Genomic DNA, 25,964 nt, shown 5'->3' with positions numbered 1-25,964 from the left:
TCAAATTTTCTGTTTGTACCCATTCTTCATTTGCCAGGAATCTTAGATTCTGTAACAGAATAACATCCACATCACATTTAGCACACCATTCCAGGATCCCTACCCTTCTTATAGGTTCGTAGGTGGCTACTGGGCAATTGACCTAAAGGTTTTTATAAGCCTAGTCGTGTGTACCCAATATAATACTAGAGAAACCCAATATAAAGTATTTTGCCTAAACTCGAGAACTTAGCTAGCAACTACTGCCCATATCTAGGAGGGTCGTAGGTTAAATCCCCAGCAGGAATTTACAGTTTCCCATCCAGTCATCCAGGCGACACTTAAACAGGGCCATAGAGGGGCTTTGTCTGATGTGAATTGGTAGCCTATTTCAGAGGAGTGGAAACCTCTGAGGGACACATCTGTCTCTCCAGCACATCCTCTTTATGTTACAGGCCAGGTTAAGGTTCCTGAAGCAGGAGACTTTCGCCCCATTTGACTTGGGTATATGCAGCATTTCTATTAGGTTTACATCCAAAATTGCTCTGTAGGCCAGGCACAAGTCTTCTCTACGTAGTCTGTATGCTACTGAGAACAGTGATTGTGGCTTCAGTCTGTCAATGTATGACATGTGCTGCAGACCCTGAATTTTCTTGGTTAGAAATCTCTGAGGTCTCTCAAGTTGCTGCAGGTGCCTGGTAAGGTACATACCAAAGGGAGCACTGTACTCAGTTATTGGCCTGATGAGGGTCGAGTACAGGGGTGTTATGACCTCTTTCACTCTTGAGGCAATACCTTTGCTAATGAGGTGTGTGACGTAGAATGCCTTCCCTACCACAGTAGACAGATGGTGGTCAAAGTTTAGGCTACTGTCAACTTGTGTTTCCAAGTCTTTCACTACCAAGTTGTTACTCAGAATATTATTATTTATATTATAGTCTGCAGTGATATTGTTTTTACCAAAGGGGATTGTAATGCATTTTTTAGCATTGAGTTTGAGTTCATGGCATTGGCACCAATCTTTGGTTCGTGTAAAGTCCTTAAAGTGTATGACATAATTTGGGGGTTCAGTGATTGCACCTAATTTGCAGTTGTCAGCAGACTTGGTCAGACACAGCCCCTTTGGTTTGACCTGAACTTCTGAGAAGTATATTACAAACTATAGGGGGCCCAGCACTGACCCCTTTGAGCCCCACTTGTGACAGGTCTGCTGGTTGAGGTAAAGTCCCCAACTTTGAAAGAGTGTGATCTGTCAGTGAGCCAGTTAGCAACCCACCTGATGACATAAGGGTTGATATTCAACTGGGAGAGTTTATCAATGATGTCTGAATGTGGGTTTGTGTCGAAGGTCTTGATTAAGTGAAGGTAGGCTGTATGTACAGATTTGCCTTCATCTATGGCTGTGGTGATGTTTTCAAAGACGACCACCAGGTTTAACAGGAATGATTTGCCTTTGACAAAATCAAACTGTGTCAGATCAAGGGTTTGAAGATCACCTCTATCCCTATTTATAAGGTCCATGATGATTTGTTCCATGGCCTTACATATAAGGCTGGTTAAGCTTATGGGTCTGTAGTTTCCAGGGTCTGTTACTGTACCCACTTTTATGAAGGGGGATGACATGTTGTTTTCCATTCAGCAGAGACAAAGCCAGTACTCAGGCTGTGGTTGAAGAGAGTACCTAATGGAGTTGCTAACATACATTTTAGACCATTTAAAATGCAACATGGGATGCTATCTGGACCCATAGAGGCTGTGTTTTTGGCCTTGGAGAGAGAATTAATGACTTGCTGTTTGGAAATGCAAGGTGGGGGAAATGTAGAGGGAATGCGTTGTGGAATTTGTGCAGTGGACAGGGGAGTGAAATTTTTGCCAAACCTGCCAGCTAATAGGTTAGCTATTTTTGCAGGATCAGTGTGTGTGATGCTATCTACAGCTAGTCCAGCACAAGTCTAGGTCCTACCCTTTACGTTATGGATATAGCTGAAGAATGCCTTATAGTTATCCTTAGCTATGGTTACTAATTTTTTTTGAAGTTGTCCTTAGAGGATTTTACAAGTTGTCTTACTCATTGGTTCAAGCAGAGGAAGGTGTTCTTCCAGTGCTGGGACCTCTCTTTTTTATTGTTAGACAGCAACCTCTTCCTCTTGTTGTATAACTTATTAATGCTAGATGTCCACCAGGGAGGCTTGTTTTTTCCTGTGGATCTTGTTCATAGTTCATAGGTTAGTACTAGGTTAGCTGCCCTTGTGAGCCATTGTAAGCCTAGCCAATTATCCCTTGTGAGACTCAAACCCTGTACCTTGTGTTTGTAAGGCAAACACTTTAACCATTAGGCCACCCTCCCAACCCCTTTTTTATCCTATCAGGTGCACCTGTGTCAATACATTTGTATAAGTGTTTGTACAGGACATTTGTATATACCTTAATATAGTTGTCAATGTCATCTGTGGGAACAGGAGCTTGGAAATTATTTATGCCATCCCTTAGGAGGGTATAATTAGCTTTGGTGCAGTGAGGGTCCTATACTTGTGCTGGTGCAGTGGTCACCCATGTTGGTGATGACCAGTTCAAGAATATTTGAGCCCCTTGTGGGGTTGCATACTATTTATTCCAGGGCATTAGTGTTAAAAGTCTAGGAACATTTGTGCATGCATGTTGGTACTCGTATATGTTTCTCAGTCAATGGAGGGATAGTTAATATTGCCCATGACTAGAGTGTTAGGTTGTAATTTTATTGATTCAAGTAGGTCCAAATAAGCAGTGTGGTTATCCTGGTTCATTGAAGAGGGCCTGTAGTTAATGATGACTTGAAGGGGAGCTTAACCACAGTTAGTCAAACTTGGAGTAACTCCATGGAGTTTTCCTGTCTAACCAGTCTAGTGGTCTATTTCTCTTTGATGAAGATGGATACTCCTCCTCCTCCTTTGGTTCTCACACGTTCACTTTCCTATCTGAAAGTGTGGAAAGCATTGCAGCCTTGCAAGGCTAGGGTACTCTCCTTACTCCTGAACCAAGTTTCTGTGACTGGACAGAGGTCAAAATACTTCAGGGAGAGGAGTGCTTCCAGAGAGTGCAGTTTCTGATTTAAACTCCTAGTACTTAGCAACATAACCTTTAATTTATTTGTGAGTAATATTTTCACATCAGAAATTTTGTTCTTGACACCTTGACTAAAAAAGGCACTATGGGGAGGCAAGTGCTTAGCTGGTAACCGAAAACCTAGAGGTGACAGATGAAGACCATCTCTGGCAGCGTGGTCTATCAGCCATCTCATCCCAGACTGACAGGAACTGGATCCCCTTAGAATGACACCAGAAACTAAGAATTGTTGACGTCAGTCATTTTTTGTTTATATTGTGGCATCATCTTAGGTGAGAGTAGACTGCTGCTCAAGGCTAGGGACATACATGCCTGGAACACATATTCATAGAGCTCAATCATGTCTCTCTTCATATAGTCCAGTGAGGTCGGTCTCAAGTCATTCACATCAACGTGAACTATGGCAGAGTCATAACGGTACTTGTTGTTGAGGGACTTGAGTGCATGTGTGATCTAACAGATCCCGGCACCTTATTGACAGCTGATTGTAACCTTTTCATTGTCCAGCTTGGTGAGTGGGACATCTGTGTGTCTCATAATGGAGTCACCTATGACTACAAAATTTGGTTTAGATGTGTTCTGCCTTAGGGGCTTAAGCAGTAAGACACTGGTGCTTGTGTTTTTATGTGTATTGAATGCTGTAGGTTCTGTATTAGGTGTAGCAAGTTTGTATTTGGAAGATCTCTGGTGAGTACCTCCGCGTATGATGGTTTATGTGTTGAGTGCATGGTTTGCATTGGAGGTCTAGTATGTGAGCTGACAACCTGCTCAGTGTTACTGCTCTGTGCTTGAGAGAGCTAGGATTCCAGATTTTACTGTAGATGTATCTTTCACAAATTGCACTTGGGTGATTTAGGACTAGAGGGTTGTCAGTGTACATGAGGCAGTTGCTACACTGCCTCAGGATACCCATGTCAAACAGGCTGATAGATGAAATGGAGGGAAACTTACTATCCACAATGCTAGGTTAAAATCCTGTTTTCACAGTGGGGAGAGAAAATGGAGGGGTGTGGTATAACTGGGTGCTCTAAATGGGGTGCTCTATAAAGGGTCTATACTAGCAGGGTTTCTCTACATGGTATGAGACTATTGTGGATTTGGTGGTTTTAGGACTGTTTAAGAGGCAAAAACACAGCTGAGGGGCTCTCTGAGCAGCTAAGTGCAATTTAAAGACTTCTCGGCCGGATCACAGGCAGCTACTAAGGAAAAATCTATCTACTGAAGTTTTTGCATCTATAACCACTAATGGTTGTCCCCACTGCACGGTAGTGTGCGATAGTGTATGGAGGTGTGCTACACGTAAACAGATGAATACAGTAGAGCAGTGTGTCCTCAGCTAACTCTGTGGAGCTGTGTTAAAACATGTGCAAGCCCGCGCAAATGTGGGGCTTATGTAGCAACAGTGAACAAAGTGAATTAAACAATTTAACCAATAAAAAAGCCCTGTGCTAGCCACTTTCAGTCATGTCTCTGATAGATGGAAGCAGACAATAATGCTAAAACTAGCCTAATCCCACCAACATCACACATGACCTCTAGAAACGTTCAAACTAACATACCCTCCCCTAATAAACACGGATGATATATAGGGTCAAAATTGGATTGGGTTGCACGGCTAGGCTTATAAAGGCCCTGGTGGTCTTTAGCCTAGTATATACATATGAACCCATGACAGTTAAACTTAAATGACTGTTGCTGAACAGTTTAGAGTGGCATTAGAAATGAAAAGTTAGTAGTTTACAATGAGTTTCTACACAGACACAGAACAGAGTGGACTAAGGGAAATAGAAGGATTAAGGTGATTGTCATTTGTTGGGGGGTGACAGTCATGTTTTCAGTTTGATTCTTTTTGTACATCACTTTCACGTTTATATTCTTCAGTTATAAATGTTTGATAAAGAAGTTCAAATGTATTCTCAATTGTAGCTGTGGACAGTTTTATACTAATTAGTCTCTCTCTAAGTACTAATATTAAAACCACTGAGTTTTCAAGCCACTGAAGTTGAGTACCACTGCAACTCAAAGAAAATATCAGCCCAATAAGTCTTGTACAATATTTAATTTTAAACCTGTAGACTTATATAACCTTCCCAGGAATGTGAGCAAATTTCTGCTGTAACCAGTTGCCCCTTGACTATAAGTAAGCTTTTCTATAGATAAAAACAAACTATTGCAGAAGTGTTGCATAATTTGTTTCAAGCAGTTGATTATTACAGTACAGACCTCTCCCAAGTAAGGCAGAGAGGTTATGTAGCCTGCAACAGCAGGTCTGTGCAGAGTTCAACAACAGATGTGCTGGGGCCCTGCTTGGGTTGAATCCCAAAGTTCTTTTACATTTGGATGAGTGCCATTCTACTGGAACGGAACAGCAGCCACATAAGTATTGTTTACTTATATTTCAGTTAGGATGAATAAGCAGGCAGAAGTTAAATTGTGGTTAATTTGAAATATAAGCAATAAGTAAAACAGAATTGAATAACATGTCATAAATAATGTATATGTATGGTGTGTGTGTGTGTGTGTGTGTGTGTGTGTGTGTGTGTGTGTGTGTGTGTGTGTGTGTGTGTGTATGTGTGTGTCTGTGTGTAAATGGCATATATAAATGACTGATTTAGTCCAGAAAATATGCACTAATAATATTTATTTATTTATTTATTCATATTTATATTTTGTTACATATATGCTTTACTGCAGTTTTATTTTACTACACTACTATACAATGTTAACTTTGGTATACAAAACCTACAGATTTTCTCATAGGAGTAAAAAATAAAAAAAATGACCCCCGTTAAGTATTAATTGTAACATGAAGTCTCTTCAGACTGCTGAAGCCACCTGGTGTGTGATTACTAACCACTGCGTGCTTGTAGATTGCACCTTACTACTTAACCTTCTGTTAACCTGACTCCATAGCAAGATTTCCTTTTCCCAACACTGCCATATCCAAATTAAACTACGTTCACAACTAAAATAATAAATAGAAATATGGGGAGCTGGAACAGTAAGTAGTTTGTGAGCACTGCAAAAGAGTAGAATAGAACGCACGCAAACACACACACATAACTCTATATATATATATATATATATATATATATATATATATATATATATATATAGAGAGAGAGAGAGGGGGGAGAGATGTGTGTGTGTGTGTGTGTGTGTGTGTGTGTGTGGGTCTACTTCATAACACTGAAATTTCATAACGTTGAATTTCATAACATTGAGACCAAAACATATAAATCCCAAAACAGTGAAAACTCAGAACATTGAAAGTGTGCTTTATAACATTGAAAACTACAGTGCATATGTAAATAACATCCTCTCCACTTATAACAACACCTAACTAACAAACACACTTTCTACTACGTTTCTGCAGGGGGGCAAGCCCCCCTGCACCCCCCATCCCCATAAATAAAATATACCAACTCCAAATATACCAACTCTACAGTGGAAAAAAGTTAATTTCCCACGTGGGGGAGGTGTAGTAGAAAGTGTGTTTGTTAGTTAGCTGCTATAGGTGGAGGTGATATTATTTACTTGTGCAATGTAGTTTTCAATGTTATGAAGCACACTTTCAATGTTCTGAGTTTTCAGTGTTTTGAATTTTTGATGTTATGGTCTCAATGTTATGAAATTCAATGTTATGAAATTTCAATGTTATGAAGTAGACCCATATGTGTGTATGTATATCTATATATATCTATATCTATCTATTTTTTTTTCTTTCTGCTTTTCCCGGTTAGGGGTCGCCACAGAGGAACTCCGGTCTGCTAATGATTGGCAGTAGATTTTTTACAGGTGCCAAGGTGCCAGCTCGATGCCCAACCTTCAATGAAGGCACGTCCATTCTACGCATGTCTTTCAAATGCCACTCGACTGCGGGGAGGACATACAGACTCCACACAGAAGGTGCTCCCGCCGTGAATCGAATATGAAAACCTCTTGCTGTGAGGCAACAATGCTACCGCTGCACCACCGCGGCTTATACATATACATATATATATATATATATATATATATATATATATACATATATATATATATATATATATATATATATATATATATATATATATATATATATATATATATATATATATATATATATATACATATGTATATATATATATATATATATATACATATATATATATATCATATTTCTTTCTAAATAGGACCTAACCAGAGAGTAAGGCCTAGCATGGTTTTTCCAGGGTGTTCATGATATAATCCCTACACCAAAAATAAGCCCCAGTTCCGATTCTCACTGTAACCTAATCATCACTCACACTTGACTGCTGAGATCCTTCTCCCATAAACCCACGCAGGCATATTTTGATCGGTCAAAATACAGACAACGTGCTGGAAGCGCGCGCTCATAGTAACGAGCAGCTGTGGTAGTGTCTTCTCTTCATAACCGGTGCCATTTTGTGTTGCCCCTCCAGTCACGTAATTCTTCAATTAACCCCCAGACAAGATGAGTGCAAAAAGAAAGAGCTATTCCGTCGAGTACAAGAAAGGAATCGTGGAGGGCTCTCGTGGATAGAACCTGATGGCTTTTGTAAAGAGAAGAAGTTAGATCTCCGAATGGTCCGAAAATGGAGAGCAGCATACGTTAACCTCAGTCAACAGGCTGACAAGGGAAATGCTAAGAAGTGTAAGTGTGGATCAGGTCAGCAATGAATATTTCCTGAGCTTGAAGACATCATCTGTGAATGGATTGCTAACAGGAGAACAAAGGCTTTGGTTGTGCGCAGGGCTGATATTCAAGCATTTGCCCTTGCAATAGCACCACAGTTAGAAATATCCACAGAAAAATTTAAAGCATCACAACATTGGCTGGATGGCTTCCTTCAGCGATATGAACGGTCTCTAAGAAGGTCAACAATACTGTTCAAGCTGGACGATACTGAAGTTATTAAATGTGCACTTGTGTTCCAAGCCCTTTGTTGATGGCATTGACTTTTCTAAATACCAACTCTCCAACATGATTGCTATGGATGAAACTGCAGTGTTTATGGGCCAAGGATCTCAAACAACAATTGATCAGAGGGGTGCCTTGTCAATCTACATTCCCTCCACTAATTACGAGAGTGTACGTGTTACTTTTGGCAATTCGTCTAGATGGAAAGAAAACCCCACCTCTAATCATTAGTAAGGGCAAGAAAGATAAGATTGAATGTGTTTCAGGCATTTACATTCTTAAAACTGAAAAAGCCTGGTGCACACAAGCAGTTATAAGGACGTGGGTCGATGTAATGCTGCCACTTGTTTTGCAAGGTGGCGAAAGAGGTCTGCTAGTCTGGGACTCAGCCAGCACTCACCACGCTAAAGACATGAAGAACTTCCTTGCACAGAGAAGAATAGATCAAATAATGATTCCCGCAGGAATGACTGCCTATCTCCAGACTCTTGATATTGCAATAAACAAGCCATTTAAGGACCATTTGTGCATGGAACTCAATGACTACATTGAAAATAGAATGGAGAGAAATCAGCATGGAAACTTTGTGAAGCCTAACCTGCAAGAGGTCGTGACTTGGGTGAAAAATTCATGGGATAAAATCACTGACAGCTGTGTTGCCAATGCTCTACAAGCAGGCTACTTGGACAAGCAATGCTCACTTAAGGAGAAATCAATTGCTAGACATGACAGACTGGGGCCAATGTTGCTACAGGAAATGGAGTCGCAAGAAATTCAGGCCAAAATTCGGGGGTTGGACACTTATGACAATGTCCCAGAAGAAGAAGACATGACTGTATTTGAATAACTGTGAAAGCCAAGGTGCAGATATTCTGGACTTGAAATGTTTGTTGCACTGTTTATGTAGAATTCACACACAACTGTCAACCCATTATTAGAACTGTTCTCCAGTAATAAAAAAATACAAAATAAATGTCAATTTGTGTACATGAATAAATGTCAATTTTTGTACATGAAGAAATTAATAAAGGTACATTGTTGTACGGTGAGGGTAAATAAGGCATCCCCTGATAGTAAGCCCTAATGCGCATTTCGCCAGGAGAAAGAATATAAGACCCGGTCTTATTTTCGGGGAAATATGGTAAATATATATATATTTTATATATATATATATATATATATATATATATATATGTGTGTGTGTGTGTGTGTGTGTGTATATAGATATATATATATATATATATATATATATATTACAAAACAACTTCATAACAAATTAGCTAGGTGAAAAAAGCATGCAGAACAAGTTTGTGAGTGTTTTCATTCTTTAATTGTAAGAACTTCATCAGAAATGAAAAAAAACTTAAAGTACACTTCAATAAATACAGTAAAAACTGTCAGTCACACTTAAAACATAAAATTAAATGTCCAGCAAGGAATGCAACCCAATAAGAAAACCTTATTTGTTTTCAAAAAGCTGATAAAAATTTAAAGGACCTATCTGGTCAGGAGGGAGTTGTGCCTAGGGGAGTGAAACAGCTTAATAGCCTTATGGAGGGGGGAGGAATTAGTTCACCTACACCACTGCAAGGAACAGATAATGTTAAGGCTGTCATTAAAGCCAGGCAAAAGCTCTGCATCTAGGAATAAGCACACTCCAATTTGTTTGTGTCTTTCGGCTTTTCCCGGTTAGGGGTCGCCACAGCGGAACTCTGGTCAGCTAATGATTGGTAGTGGATTTTTACGTGCCGGGTTACCAGCCCTGACGCACAACCTTCAACGAAGGCATGCCCCATTCACGTATGCCTCCACACAGAAGACGCTCTAGCTGCGAATCGAACGGGACAACGTCTTGCTATGAGGCGACAGCGCTACCACAGCACCACCACCGCAGTTCCTATTAAGTACACTCCAATAAATACAGTAAAAAAGTGAATCACACTTTAAAAAATGAAAATCTCACCTTAAAAAATGAAATCAAATGTCAGGCAAGGAATGCAGCCCAGTATAAAGACTTTAGTTGTATTTCAACCAGCTAGTAAAAAAATAACCTGTCTGGTCGGAGGGAAGTGATGCTTGGTGGAGAGAAAAAGCTAAAGAGTCTTATGGTGGGAGAAGGGAATAGTTCACCTACACCACCTCAAGGCACATTTAATGTTAAGGTTTTCATTGAAGCTAGGAAGAAACGCCACATCTAAGAGCAACTGCTACTTTAGTTCAGCTACCTCAAGAAGAGTGTTATAATCACCACAAAATGGTGGTACTTGGTCCAAAACAAAACAATGACATGCTTTAACAATTGTTGCAACACACACTATGTTTTCCGAGTGCATTATACAAATCTCATTGCCCTAATGATTTTGTCAGATATTCTTTATTTTGTTATGCAGAACTTTATGCAAGTATACACTTATGTGGGAAAGGCCAAAACATTACTGGAACTCCTTTATAGTTTAGAGTCACAAAAGATGTGTGATAAAATGTAGCTAGCATGCAGGTGCAGCTGTAGCAAGCAAATGGCTGACAACAGTTTAGCATTAAGTGCTTCTGCATATTTAATTGCATTAATGTATTGCTGAAGTAATTAAACATGTTTTGCTTTCTTCAGATACAATGCTTGTAAGATAACTCTGCTTCTGCACTATGTTTAAATTTAAAAATTGTGTGTTGTGAGATTCCATGTGCTGGTTGGCAGTTGTCTGCTGTGTCAGGTGAGAGTTACCCACTTCAACTCACTCCTGTTTTTTTTATATTTTCAATTTATTTGCCAAATGTCTGACTGTAGGACACCTTTCTGTTGTCTGCCACCTGTTTATGTGCATAATGCAGTGAGTATCATAAAGAAGTGTGTACATTGTGAAATTGCTATTGCTGGAAGAATGCGGTCTGCCTACCTCAGCTATCTCACTATAGGGTTCCTTTCTATTGCCAGCCATTTGTTTACATACCTTAGCTATGAGTGGCAGGATCATAATTATCAAAGGAGAACTGTGTTTTATGACAAACTGCTAGTGTGAGTGGAAGGTCATCTGCTGTGTCAGGCACTACTGCTATGAGTGGAAGGGTATCTGCTGTAGTAGGCAGGACTTATCGCCTATTTCAACACATTGTTCTGAATGTATATTCATTCACATGTTCATTTTCTGATTTTCTGATTCGTACTCTTTGTACAGAATAGAGGATAGGCAATTCAGTCTATCCTAGCAAGAGGTGTAAGGCAGAGAAGATATCGTGGATTGAATGTCACAGGATCCACACCAAGACTCACTTGCATGCCATATACACACACATACACCAACATGCCTTTGAAATGTGGAACCAAAAGCCAGAAGAGAGAGAAAAAGGAAGAGTAGAGTCTTCACAAAAATATTCCTCGGACAAGAAATGAATGTAGAATGACGTGTTGTGGGGAAGGAATGCTAACCACTGCTGTAATGTGCTGACACCTTTTAAATAGCTAGCTCTGTAAGCACCCGTGATCGAGCGTCACGTGGCGTGTGGCTCATGAGTATGTTCAAAGATACTTTGTGTCTTTGTAGTATCCAGTGTCCAGTGTCCAGTGAAATGGCATTCTAAGGAATGCATTTTATGCTGATTCATATTTTAAGTTACTTAATTTTGCTTACTTGCTTGGCTAAAGCTACTACGTATATGGTCAAAAAACTTACATGGTGTCCTTATGGTGCATTTTATGACTTGTTTTTTTCACAACATATGAGCATCAGTCTTAATGTCATTGAATATTATTTAGGATTAAATATAAGCTATTGAAATTTGAACAATTTTGTCAGCTATTCTACTGTTTATTTATTTTATTTATTTATTTATTTTATTTTACATTTGTTGACCGGGCTAGTCTAACTGGATACATGTTCATTTTCAGTAGAGGCCCAGGGAGAAAAGCTCCGAGCAGAAACAATGACAAAGAAATACAATAAAGTATAATTAAAATAAAATAAAATTTGTTACAATATTAACATTAAAAGGTAGAGTTATACAGAGTTATTTAGCAAATTTAGGCTAGAATCAAATACTATGAGTAAAAACAAAAATTAAAACAGAAGATAGATAAAGTAAAGAAGTTTTCTTTTCTTTTTTTTTTTTTGAGAAAGAGCAAGAGGGGGCAAGAGATATCAGTCAGGGTTGGAGCAGGGACAAAGCCAGTGGGATTTAAGATATTCATTAAGATTCTTCTTAAAAAGTAGAGTAGAGTAGAAGTAAGGTTGGAAAGTTCAGAAGGAAGATGATTCCAGCTCTTTCCTATGGTGTTTGAGAAGAGTGAGTCCCCAGCTTTGTTGTTGGATTTAATGGAAGAGATTTGAAGTTTATTTGCTGAGCATAGAGTTGCAAGATTTTTGTAAGGGGAGATGAGATTAGTGAGGTTTGGGGTATTTTTAGGGTAGTAGAGGATCTTTTGGGTGATAACAAGTTGTTGAAAAAGTAATTGGTTCTGTAGTTCTAACCATCCCAGCTGTTTGAGGTTGTGACAATGATGAGTTCTAAATGGGGTACCAGAAGCAAATCTGGCTATGTTATTATAACAGGAGGAAAGTTTGGTAAGGTTGGTTTTAGAAAGATTGGTATAGATAGCAGAAGCATAGAACAGGGTGGAGATTAGGTGGGTTAGGGCTATAGTGTTTCTGGCTGCAGGGGTAAGGAAGGATTTGATTCTGTATAAGGTCCCTAGTTTTTTGTTTACCGTCTTTTTAGTAGAATTAATATGGTAATTGTAGCTAAGGTTGTTGTCTATTGTAACACCTAGAAGACGGGTTGTAGTATCAGGGGATATGATGGTTCCATTGTTAGAGGTTAATGTGAAGTGCAGTTGAGGTGTCTTGTGAGTAGGAGAAAAAAGCAATAATTTTGTTTTCTTGGGGTTGAGAAGAAGGCAGTGTTTTGTGAACCAGTTTTCAACACTGTTAAATATTGTTTGGGTGAGGCACTGGAGAGAGGTTATGGACTTGGCTGAGCAAATTAAGATGGCGTCATCTGCATACTGTATGCAGGTGGCTTGAGAAATACTAGTATGTAGATCATTAATAAATAAGGAAAATAGAAGTAGCCCTAAGATAGAACCTTGTGGTACTCCAATGTTTACAGGGAGGGATGAAGAAATATTGTTATTCCAGAGAACTGCTTGCTGTCTATTCTCTAAATAGGATTTAAACCATTGTAATGCTTGTGGGTCTAGTGAATGGGCTTTTAGAGTGTCAATAAGTACGGGATGGTTCACCATATCAAAATCTTTAGAAAGGTCAATAAATAGAGCAGAGGAAAAGGTGTTATTGTTACGTTTTTTGTTTATAGAATCAGAGAAGGATAGCAGGGCAGTTGTTGTGCTATGGTATGGCCTAATACCATGTTGGCAATCTGCAAGTAGATTATTTTGTAGTAGGTGGTCAAGCAGTTGTCTGTGTATACATTTCTCCATTATTTTAGCTAATGGAGAGAGTAAGGCAATAGGCCAATAGTTGGAAAGCTCAGTTGATGAGCCACCTTTGTGTAAAGGGATTATATGGGAGATCTTCCATAGAGAGGGGATTTTGCTTTCTGAAATTGTTCTATTTAAAGGTATGGAGAGAGGGTAGGCTATGGCTTTAGCTGCAATTTGCAGGTATTCAGCTGGAAGACAGTCAGCAGAAGGGGTGCATGGCTTGAGCTTTTGAAGGAGGTTGCAAATGAGGGATGTAGGTACAGGATGTATATGGAAGGTAGGTGAGGGGGTATTAGGTGTTATTAATGGGAGAGTGGAAGTGGATGGTAATGTGTTAGATAGCGATATAATGGCTTCAGTAAAATAGTTGTTAAAGGCATCAGGAATCTGGTTAGAGTTATTATGGTTGAAACCTATAGGGTCAGGAGTTTTAGAGTGTCCTGGTTGAAGAAGTTTGTTAATGTCAGACCAGAATTTTTGAGGATGTTGTTGGTGGGTTTGTTGTAGGTGGAGGTAATAGTCTTTTTTGTCTTTAAGAAAGTCCTTCTTGGTGGCATTTCTTAATTGTTTTAAGTAGAGGTGATCTGTTGGATTTCTGGAGATTCGCCATTTAGCCCAAATTTTATTTCTGAGAAGGATCTTTTGCCTAGTTGCCTTTGTGAGCCAGGGGGCAGTTTTGGTTCTTATGCAGGAAGAGCAATAGGGGGCATGGTAGTCTAGTATTTGGAGAAATCTAGTATTAAAATAGATTACTGCTTCATCAAGTTCAAGATGAAGCATAGGTGACCAGTCACATGCTTTCAGTTCGTTTTGGAAGCTTTCTGGGTTAAAGTATTTTTTGGAGTGGGAAGTTTTAAAAGTATTTATGTTGGGGCTATAAGTTTTTTGTTTGATGATATAAGTTAGCATGTGGTCACTGATATAATTTGGGAAAGTTCCTGGTTTATAAGAATCAAGATGACTATTTAGAAGGATCCAGTCTAGGATGGTTTCTTTGTTGTTTGGTTTATGGATTCTAGTAGGAGTGGTCATTATTTGTGTGAATCCATAGAGATTTATATGGTTGGTAGGACTAGGAGAATTACAGGTTGTCCAGTCTATGTTAAAGTCACCTAAGACGATGGTTTCTTAGGTAGGTGTGAAGAGAGGTAACTAAGTATGTTTTCAAGAGTATTGATGTTATTTCCAGGGGGGAGATAAGTGCAAATTAGATAGATAGATTTGGAGTTATTGATTTGTAGTTTTGCAGTGAGGGTTTCTGAGTTGGGAGCTGAGGGAAGTAGCAAATTGAAGGGTGAAAGTTGGAGTTCAGATTTATACAAAATGGCTATTCCACCACCCTTTTTGGTTTTGCAGTCACATCTCAGGATGTTATATCCTGGAGGGGTAATTTCCTGGTCAAGAGTTGAGGGCTTTAGCCATGTTTCTGAAATACAGAAAATATCAAATGAGTGTACATCTAAGAGTGCATGTAGGTGGTTAATGTTATTGTTAATGCTACAGATGTTTAGGTGAGCTATCAGGAGGGAATTAGATGGTCTATGTGGTATAGAGATGTGTGAAGTAGGTCGGTTGAGAGGCTTTTTGGTAGTGTCAGTATTGGGGCCTGGGTTAGGGTGAATGTCACCATCTAGTAGTGGGTGTGGTTGAGGATAGTGTATAAACTTTTGGATTTTGTTGTAATAATTTGTGGGGTTTTTTTATAAGGATGTAAGTAATATGAGTAGATCTATGGAACTTTGGAAGTACATAGATGGAGGTGGAGGTTATGTTACTATGGTTGAGAGAGTTATTAAGAGAGATTGAAAGAGTTCCATGGAGGGGGTGGAGATGTTCATGAAGGGAAAAATGTTCAAAGGAGGTTAATGAGTAAGGTATTGTAAGAGAAGCAAGAATTGTAGTTAAGAGTAGTATATATGGGTAGAAAGATTTATGTGTTGGGTCCATTTAGAGGTATAGATATATAGTTTGAGTAAGAAGGTTAGAGGAGTGAAGTACGTAAGGGAAAACGAGGGAGAAGGAGAAAGAGTAGTGTGGGGTAGAGTAGGTAGAAGAATAAGGGTACTATTAATAGAAGTAAGATGGATTTAATAGATGAGCTGAAAATGTCAGTAGTATTGGGTAAGCTTAAAAAGAAGTTAGGGTTTGTCTTAGGGTAAGGTAATTAACTCTCAAAATTATTTTTCTGCTATGGTGAGATTTTAAGGAACACAGCTAAAGTTTTGCTTTTGCTATCAAAAATATTTTAGATTCTAAAAACATCTGAATTCACTAACAGATGAAGGTGCACTTTTTGTTGTACACCTTCATCCATGCATTTTGAAGAAGTCTGATCTGTTTCACACTCCCTCTTTAAGCATGCTAAATGCTGTTACATATCAGATCCTGAATATCAATTAATTGCAAGCCAACCTAGTGAAAAATACTACTGTTTAGTATTAAACCACCACTATGGACACTAACTTTTTTAATAAATATAAATAAATCAACTTAATAAGGTAAAAGGTGGAATAAGAAAAATATATTTAAAAGAATAACTGATGTACAAAAGCTGAACCCTAGCATGCTCCCACAGCCTAATACTGCATGGTACTTGTTAATCTAATACAAATGCTCTCAAACAAAATATGTATAGAAAGAGCCACCATCACATGTCTAAGCGAAAAAGGAAACAAGGGTATTTGGTAATTCTGGTACATCATCATCAAATGTGTCATATCAAGTAAAACAAATTAACAAAACTCTGTTTGAGATTTGGAATGACAATGTAAAGATAAAACTGATCCATATTTGATAATATAACAAAACAAATTCCTGTGTAGTAAAAGATGGAGTCCCTAATTTTTATCCACCATCATCACTGTATCTTGGAGTAGTTTTGCTGCATGCTGAAAATTGCCCTGTTGACCATTACCATGCCAACATTCCTTAGATGAGCCATATACCCAACTAATAATGCTAGATGTCCAATATATGCAATAGAAGAATTTTTGCTAGATCATTAAACATTTTCATGATCTGATGAGTACCTTGCATTTTATCCATAAACAAAGAAATCAGAGACTTTTATAGACTATTTCATTATGTTGTTAAATTTCATAAGCAGTTGCTGCACATTATGATGGGGAACCATAACATTTTTGTAGAAAAATGATAACTTGCCTTTCAAAGGCAATAAGATCTATTTCAGTAAAGTACCAGCAATCTACTGCCAATCATTAGCAGACCGGAGTTCCGCTGTGGCGACCCCTAACCAGAAAAAAGCCAAAAGATACAACAACAACCAGCATTCAGTATATGTAATGAAGTGTTGATTCACCCATAATTCTCAAAGTCGGAAAATAAGCACTTCTTATAGAGTCTGTACGGAGCATTATGTTTAATATTCTGTGTGATAAAAAACATATTGTTGTTCATCTGTTCTGTTCTGATTTTGTAATGCAGTTAATGCTAGGGACAGCCATTACGAAAGTAAAAAGGATGCCCATGGAGAATGCAAATTAGGAATAAGAAATAAAACCCTGTGCTTTTTTCAAAACTAGAATACTAACTATGAGAAGGATATTAGTGTCCAAGTATATGCTTAATCTGCATTGCCATTTGCTGTAAAACACGACTGAAATCGTCACTTGATTTTATAGTGTGTTGGGAAAACATGTTAAACAGATTCAAGTACTTTGAAAACACAAGATTATGTATCTCCGTCACTAATATCCAGGGAGTTCTTGCATGAATCTCCTGTCCAGATAAATTGTAGCTAACTGTTGTGGTTTTTCAATAAATCTATTCTACCTAACAGATATTTCAAAAACACATTTTGACTGACTTGATTAAAGTTTGCTTAATTATCTATGTTTTGATATAAATGATTAATGTAGTGACAACCTAAACATTTAAGTGTGCATACTACCTGTATTGGTATATGATAGCTATTTTTACATTTAGTACTAATGAGAGGAATGTGTAAAGTAACCACATGGCTTTTAAGTGAATGTGGTAGTTCAGGTACATTTCATTTAAACAACTTTCAGTGTTAGTGCGGTTTTCTCTTTTCTCAAATGTTGCATGCATACATACATACGTATGTACAAATATACAAATATTTCAAGCACTGGTATTAATTCTCTTCTAGTCTGCCAATATACCAAAACAGTTGTTCCGAAAATGTGTCCAGGCTCTTCTCAAAACTATGTAAACTAGTGCTTACTTTAATGTAATCTGGCAGTCCATTCTATGCATCAGCTGCTGTATCAAAGAACCAGTTAGTACAGTTCTCATTCATGTAAAGTCTTCTACATATGTTGTCTGATGATTCTCAACTAATTTTTGATAACCCCAAATATTCTCAGTGGTAGTTGCCTCATAATGTGCTATAATATCATTTAGGAGACACTGTACAAGTTCAGATGTTTTAGTCTTTCATAATAACTTACATTTTCACATCCATGGATGCCCTTGGTATATTTCTGCTGTACTCTTTCCATTTTATCCATGCTTGTTTTCTTATAAGGTTTCCATATTGTTATTCCATATCCATACTCAAGTTTGGGTCTAATGTAACTAGCAAACAACAACTTCATCATTTCTGATTTCCTAGACTTCATAAATAATTTTATACAACCTGTAGGTCTATAACTAGCATTAACCAATTGTTTGATATGATTAGAACAACTCAAAGTTGATATACCCAGATCATTAAATTAATCTACAGTTTCAATCACTGTGTGCTGTACTTAATATTCACCCTTCAATTTATGGCTCTCAAATCCCATATGCTTAGGTTTTGATGTATTTAGCAACATATTATTCTTCTGTGCCCAAATGGTCAATTTAGTCAAGTTCTTTTGTAAACATGCCCTCCCTGCAAGACATCATCAGTTTACCCTATTCCAGTCATTGTTGTGCAACCACTGTATAGGTATATATAATTTCAGGGGTGTGGGAGGGTCCCCATGGGATCTTGCACCACCTAAAAAATAGTATGCCTATGTTTTCTGATAATGGTTTTCTCAAATTTATTCAGCGTATTAGCACTGGGTTGTTGAATTATTGGCACAGTTACAGTCTGAGTCTTAGCAAAATGTATTTTGCAACCAGTTCTTTTTTTTCAGTTATCAATAAAAATGTATTAACTCAGTCTTAAATGTTAGCTACTATTAGTAATAAATCATCAAAATATACAACATATTTCACTACGGTATAATTTATTATGAGTCTGATAGAACTTATTGAAGGCAAAAGTACCACATCCAGTCTGCCTTAGCATCACCTTAGCATCACTCAGTAGATGGTTAATGCAGTTAAAACAGCCAATATAATAGTGTGTGTGTGTATATACATATATATATATGTAGATATAGATAGATATACGTGTGTGTGTGTGTGTGTGTGTGTGTGTGTGTGTGTGTGTGTGTGTGTGTGTGTGTGTGTGTGTGTGTGTGTGTGCATGTGTGTAATTTTGTATGGGAACTATACCCTTATACCCTGAGCTCCTATCTATCACCATGGCCACTTCAACTTAAACAAAAAAAGAAAATTAATTTATTTCCCGTTTCTTTGAGCTGATTTGACTTTGGACTTGGTATTTTAGAAAATTAATTGTTTAGGAGGATCTGCCACATCACAGTTTACATTGGGGTTTTGTCTCTCTGAATAAGTGTGCTAAAATAGGCTGATTTTGCCTTGGGGTTGTTGTGATTAGACAGGGTGTCAGAGCAGTGTAGTTGCTAGGTCAGGCACTAGTATCTTTGCTATCCATAAACCACAAAATAGACTCTGTATTTACACAATGGTGAATTGAATTGTTAAATGTAATATCATTTAAAAATGGATTTAAGACTGTAGTAAATATATTGATGCATATTAGACAACCTTGATTAATAATGGACATTAGAAAATTAATATTAGAAGAGCTGCCCTTTGTTCTGATGATGTATGGAATATGCAAATCTAATGACATGATCAAATTATGTGCTCTGGGTAATAGATTCATTTTTAAAGTAATTGAAATAGTTATTTCCTATCAGTTCTCTCAGACATTCTGTACACATTGTGTGCTAGTAAAGCTACATGTGAGCCTATAAAATAATAGACTGAAGAACCTGGTTTTGTAAATTCAGGAAGAATTAGAGTATAAAGTCAATAGAAATTCAGTATTTTTGCTTATGTTTTAACCCATGTTTAATAAAACTTTGGCATAGCATCTGCTTAACTCCCAGGAGTCCATATACTATTTTGAAAGTAATGCACTTTTAAGAAGTTAAAGTAATTCTTGAAATTCAAAATAAAACTTATTCAGCAGCTGCTTAGGTTGTTGTGGTACTTTTCTGCTAAGAATTTCATTTATTGCTTTACTTATAATTTTGCTGTTGAGCTGAAATTAATTCCAAGAAGTATCTCATTTGCTTTATAAAGTCATATACCTTTGTGTCTATAGACCATTTGCTCTCAAAGAGTCTGAGTAAACTTATTTATGGTCTTCTTCCTCTTCTTTTGGCTTTTCCCGGTTAGGGGTCACCACAGCGGATCACCTGTCCACTCATGATTGGCAGTGGAGTTTTACGGTGTCGAGTTGCCAGCCCAGCGCCCAAACTTCCACAGAAGGCACACACACGCATGCACTCATGCCTAGGGCTAATTTAGAGTGTCCAATCCACCTACAGCATGTCTTTGGGATGTGGGGGGAAACCAGAGCACCCGGAGGAAACCCACACAACCACAGGGAGGACAGCAAACTTATTTATGGTACTGAGTACAAATATTACATGTTTACTGAAACTCAGTAAAGATAAGAACATCATGTTTTAGAATATTTTTTTGATTTCTTTTCTGTGAGTCATATAATTGAATAGAACTTAATCTCTTTCACCATTTTTTTTCACAGTTTACCTTTTGCCTAATTGCTCTCTTGTAAGATTTGTTTAATTTGAAACTTTTATATGTTTTTTGACTCACTTATTTGTCATATTCCTTCAGGAGATACACAAAGTGAGATAGCTATTAAAGTGACTATTTAGATTAACAGAAAGTGAGTTTTTATACCTTGGGAATGAGCTATAGCACTACAGATGACATTATCATGATTTTTTCACAGAAGTTAGATTTCCTTAGCCTTTATCTATAAAGCATGCAAACACATGGTCCTGTAGTTTTTATCTTGTTTTATCGCAAGGTGTTATTTCAGTAGCCTGGTCTCAGTCAGTGGGCTTAATCGTACTGCATGTGCTAGTCTTCAGGTCTGAAGGAGCAATTCTTGTATACCTGCTGTAACATAGAGAGATAGAGAGAATATTTACAGGGAAGTAACTATTGTGGGAAGAAATAGCCAGGGAGTTGTTATGGCTAGGCTTGTATAGGCCCTATGGCCGATAGCCTAGTACCAACCTATGAACCTATGAATGAACCTATGAAATGATAACCAGTGGCTGCATATTGAGGTCTAGCATCTCTGTACTGCAGTTTTCAATTAACAGAATAAAATCACTTGCTTATTTATTTATTTCTGTGCTCATCTGCATGTATTTATTTACAGCTCAGTAATTGTGTAAATACCCAGTGAGGAAAGATGAGATGTTCTGCAAAGCAGCTTCACAATGACAATGCGTTATGTATAAAGAAACAATCGAAAGAACCAAATAATAATATATCAAAATGAGAGCTTATAGCATTACTTTTGAGATGTTTTTATCTAATAGTAATATTTCACTACAATATAGTGAGATAAGAATGATATCTAATATGATTAAAAAGAAACTGAATATATATTTTTAACTTTACTATCCTTTTTTAGCATACCTGTTTTTGGTTTTACAAGTCACATGAATTTATTTTCACATACCAATTTCTTCATGCAGTATGGACCTTCCTGTTGAAGAGTATGTGATTTCCAGAAACGGGGGTTGTGAGAGTAAAAATTCATTGCCTTCTTGGTACTATGCCTTACTACATACAGCAGAGCTCTGAATAGCTTGATGAGGCTGTCTTTTACACTCTAGAAAAGTTTGGTTGGGACCAGTACATGACTGGTGCTTGAGTGCTAACATAAAACTTTTACATTGTAATAATGTGAAATAGATGTATACTTTTACCAAATGTTGCCACTTGGGACACATAGAATAGAAATGTAAAAGTGCCATAGTTAAATGTAAGTGGTGAAAATGTAATAATGCTGTCGTAAGGTACGCAGATTTAAATTTGAACAATTCAAAAGTGTTATACCAGGCAAATTGTGTTTAATTTTAAGTATTACATACAGAAACACATTAGAGACATGACAACCATTTGAAATTGTGAGACTGACTAGTGCTAGTCCAGAACAGCAGAACTGAATGACAAAAGTTGTGGACTTGCATATAATAAATCTAAGGTTGTTGTTCCTCTGAATATTCCCTTTTCTCCAAGGAATAGTAGTCTGTGAGTTGGAATATGTAACTTCAGGGGTATGGGGGGGTCCTCACCCCTCATCAAGGTGTGCTGCTGGGTTTTCCCTCTGTGTGTTTTTTTCATGACATTTGGGCTTGCTAATATGAGTTTCAACATTTCATTATAGAGCCTAGACTCATAGTACATATTGGTACATGTAACCCAATTGTCATTTGCCATTCACATTTTCATATTACTGATTTAGTAGCTTTGAAGTGTTTTATTCTGCTGGAAATAAAACTCAGCATAGACCAGAAACAGCCCTGTTATGGAACATTAAAAGCTAGAAGCTTAGCAGATTTTTAAATACAATGCAGTGCAGGTCAAAGAACTGATTGCTGATTTGCACACCTTTCTTTTTAGTGAAATAAATTGTATAAAGTTATTTATATATGCAAAAGAAAGTCAGTTTCATTCATTGATTCTACACACAGATATCCATTTAATAGTCACTGCATTAGTAGATACAGTTCTAATAACCTGATTTGTGTAAACCGATCATTTGTTTAAAAAGAATGCACCTGTTTTTTAATCACCCTGTACAAGGCTGTTTTGAGATGAGTTGGTAGGGATTTCCCCTAGCTTCACCAATAAATTTTTTGTGGTTCATATGTTTTGTTTTTCGATACATGGAGTTTATGTTTTGTTTGCATCCTAGAAATGTCACGATGCCTTCACAAGACACTAAGCAGAAATGTTAAGCTCTTACTGTGCGATAAATAAAAACATTGTGCAGGTTAAAACATTGTGCAGGGTATGCAGGACAGAAATGTTGAGGTAGTTGAATGAGATAAATACAGTATAGAAGTATAGAGACTAATATTCCAAGACATTTTTTGAACAGATGTAGAAGGTCAGTATAAGTAAATGTAACAAATTAGTAGTCAGAATTAAGTAATGTCTCTCAGCAAATTGTCATATATCAGTGGTTTATTTTGGAGTACATGGCTTGGTGTCATTACACTATTCGTTGGCACAGCCTACAAGCAGCAAGTGTTCAGAGCTGCTACCAAGTAATAAAGTACGATTAGCAATGGATTATGGTTGGTAACATCTGTCTCACAGATGAAGGGTAACACTTAGAGCCCTCCACCAATTTTCCTTAATGGGAAGGCTGTATCACTGTGTACCAGAAGGATCCAGGAAGAAACATTTCAACCATAGGTCTACTTAGATGTCATCAGAAGAGTTTAATTTAAGAAGAATAAAAGTACTGTCAGTCACAGGATGTCATTACAGCAGACAGATCATTTATGTGGGAATTTGAATATACTGGTAGCCATACATTCACTTTTTGTATTTGCTTCTAGATTGATTGTCAAAATAGAACAACCATCGACCACCGGACAGCAGGAACCAGCAATAAGGCACAGACCAGGAACTTAAAGCAGTAAAGATTTAATCCAGTAAAAAAGCACACCGACTGAGCGCTTTCACCAGTACAACTGGCTTCTTCAGAGTCGTATAACAAATACCCAGCGTGGCTTCCATTAAATATACTTACAAACATTCAATCAATCAATTATCCAATCATTCAAACAGCCCACTCATTAATCTTGTTTTTAAAATCAAATAACAACGTATTTTATGTAGAAAACTTTTGTTTAAAAAAAATAATATATATACGTACTCAATATTTTAGTTTCATCTAAAAAACCTAATATAAACAAATTGTACAAACTTATCCAATTTCAGTATGGTAGATAAAACATCAAATGAGACTGTAATTATTTCAGGCAATGATAAATACAAATGAATATCTAATTAGTGTGTTAATCTATATGTATATAATTAAAATAAATCCATTTTTGTTACAAAACTACTAATAGACTAAATAAATCTCCATATTCAATACAATTATTTTTTTACAATTATAACAAGCTAATAGAGGTATAAAGTGCTTCACTTAGCCTAACCATTCAATAACTAAGTATAAAAGTGAATAATATACTATTGTATACATTGTCGTGTCAATATCAAATACTTAGTGCCTTAAATTTTAGCAAGGGTTTTAATGAAATACATTCATTAAGTCCTGGGTACATCGTGGCATTCAATCTAATCTGCCACTCCATTTCACGCAATGCAACACAATTGTAAATATCACAATTAGTATCTGGTTTAACTCTATCAACTATAAAAAATAGAAACTTCTTAAATCCATGACACTCCTTAGAGTGTAAAAATAGAGCATTGTGCTCATCTTCCCTCCTAATAGAACTACAATGCTCCCTTATTCTTTCTTTTAAACTTCTCGAAGTCATGCCTACATAGAATGCATCACATGACATACATGAAGCAATGTAGACACAATTTTTAGTGGTACAGTTACAATTACCCGGACAGGCAATGGTGCGTTTGAAACCAAATACACTCAAATAGGTCCCCTCAGCAATATATCTGCATGTTTTACATCTACCACACTTGCTCATGTGGGATCTTCTATGTCCATTATTAGTTTTTTCAAGTATATCCTTTAAATTATTACCCCTACCGTATACAATGACAGGTGTTTTACCTAATATAGCTTTGGTTTCCCTACTCAGAAAGTAATCCCAAAGACTCTTAAGATTTGCACATATCTCAGGAGTTCTGTCATTGTATTTTAATATAAACATTGGGCCCTTTTCACTTGTGTTGTCATTTGTTTCTTCCAATTTCATAGCTTCACACCCTTTCAAAATTGGTGCAAATTTATTCTTCCTCTTCCTAAATACCTCTCTTTTAGTGGTGGTCAATAATGTTAATGGATAGCCCCTCTCCAAAAACATTCCTATAAGTGTGTAAATCTCCTTCCTAAATGTTTCGTCATCACTAATTAATCTGGATAGGCGGATCATTTGACCCTTAATTAAGCCTTTCCTTTGATGAATCGGATGACAACTCGAAAAATGTAACATTGAGTTGGAATAACTTGGTTTTCTGTATATAGTACTAACTAACCCATGCTCACTTTTCAAGATTTTAATGTCCAAATAGTTGGCAAAATCTCTGTTCCAATTGTAAGTAAATTTAAGAAAATTGGAACTCTTGTTAAGATGTGCAACAAAATCTATAACACTTTGGTCATCCCCCTTCCATAAGATTAGCACATCATCTAAAAATGTATTGTATATTTTGATGTTATCATAATATTTAGATTTAAAAATATTCTCCTTTTCCCATGTCAGAAGAACCAAGTTGGCAAAAACCGGGGCACACCGAGCCCCCATTGCCACACCTGTCAACTGCTGATAAGTTTCTCCTTCAAAAAATATAAAATTATTCTTTAAAATAAATTCCATCAAGTCATGACAAAGTTCCAATTTACTTTTATCAAAGCTAGGACTAGTCAATAAACTTTCATAAAATAAGTCAAGACCCTGTTGGTGTGGGATTACAGAAAACAGATTTATGACATCAATAGTCAAAAAACCCATGTCATTCATATCAGTACAATCAACTTCTCTTAATCTCTCTAGACAATGCCATGAGTCTTTGATGATGTGGCATGCGTCCACTAATGCTTTTTTACACTGTGCATCAACAAAAGCTGCTAAGGGTTCTGTCTTAGACCCCTTGGCTGAAACTATTGGACGAAATTGTAAACAGTCAGTCCCCTTATGCACCTTAGGTATCCCAAAGAGTCTAGCCATTTTCGGATATTTGACTGAAAAATATTCAAATTCCACTTCATTAATCATACCTTGATATAAAGCATCAAGCAAATAAAGGTCAATTTTGTGGTATGCTCTATTGATCTCATTGTTTGTTACTCTATTGTATGTACATTCGTCACTCAATATTTTCATCATTTGACAACTGTAATCAAAACTATTCATTACCACCATCCCCCCACCCTTGTCTGGTCTCATACACCTATACTTTTTAGATGATGAAAGTTCATTCAAAATCGTTCTTTCCTCTTTAGTCAAGTTGTCCTTAAATGTTGTTTAACACTTAGAGCCCTCCACCAATTTTCCTTAATGGGAAGGCTGTATCACTGTGTACCAGAAGGATCCAGGAAGAAACATTTCAACCACAGGTCTACTTAGATGTCATCAGAAGAGTTTAATTTAAGAAGAATAAAAGTACTGTCAGTCACAGGATGTCATTACAGCAGAC

General features: G+C 37.1%; 1 protein-coding gene across 1 annotated transcript in view; it reads left to right on the top strand.

The window, feature by feature from the left end:
* The window catches only part of LOC122813217 (4-trimethylaminobutyraldehyde dehydrogenase-like), a 325,358-nt gene that overhangs the window by 45,806 nt on the left and 253,588 nt on the right, over nucleotides 1–25,964 (top strand). The window lies entirely within an intron of this gene.

Source organism: Protopterus annectens, chromosome 10.part0, assembly GCF_019279795.1.
Source record: "Protopterus annectens isolate FY-2018-M chromosome 10.part0, PAN1.0, whole genome shotgun sequence".
In the NCBI taxonomy this organism is placed as follows: domain Eukaryota; kingdom Metazoa; phylum Chordata; order Ceratodontiformes; family Protopteridae; genus Protopterus; species Protopterus annectens.
This window is presented reverse-complemented; position numbering and strand designations above follow the sequence as displayed.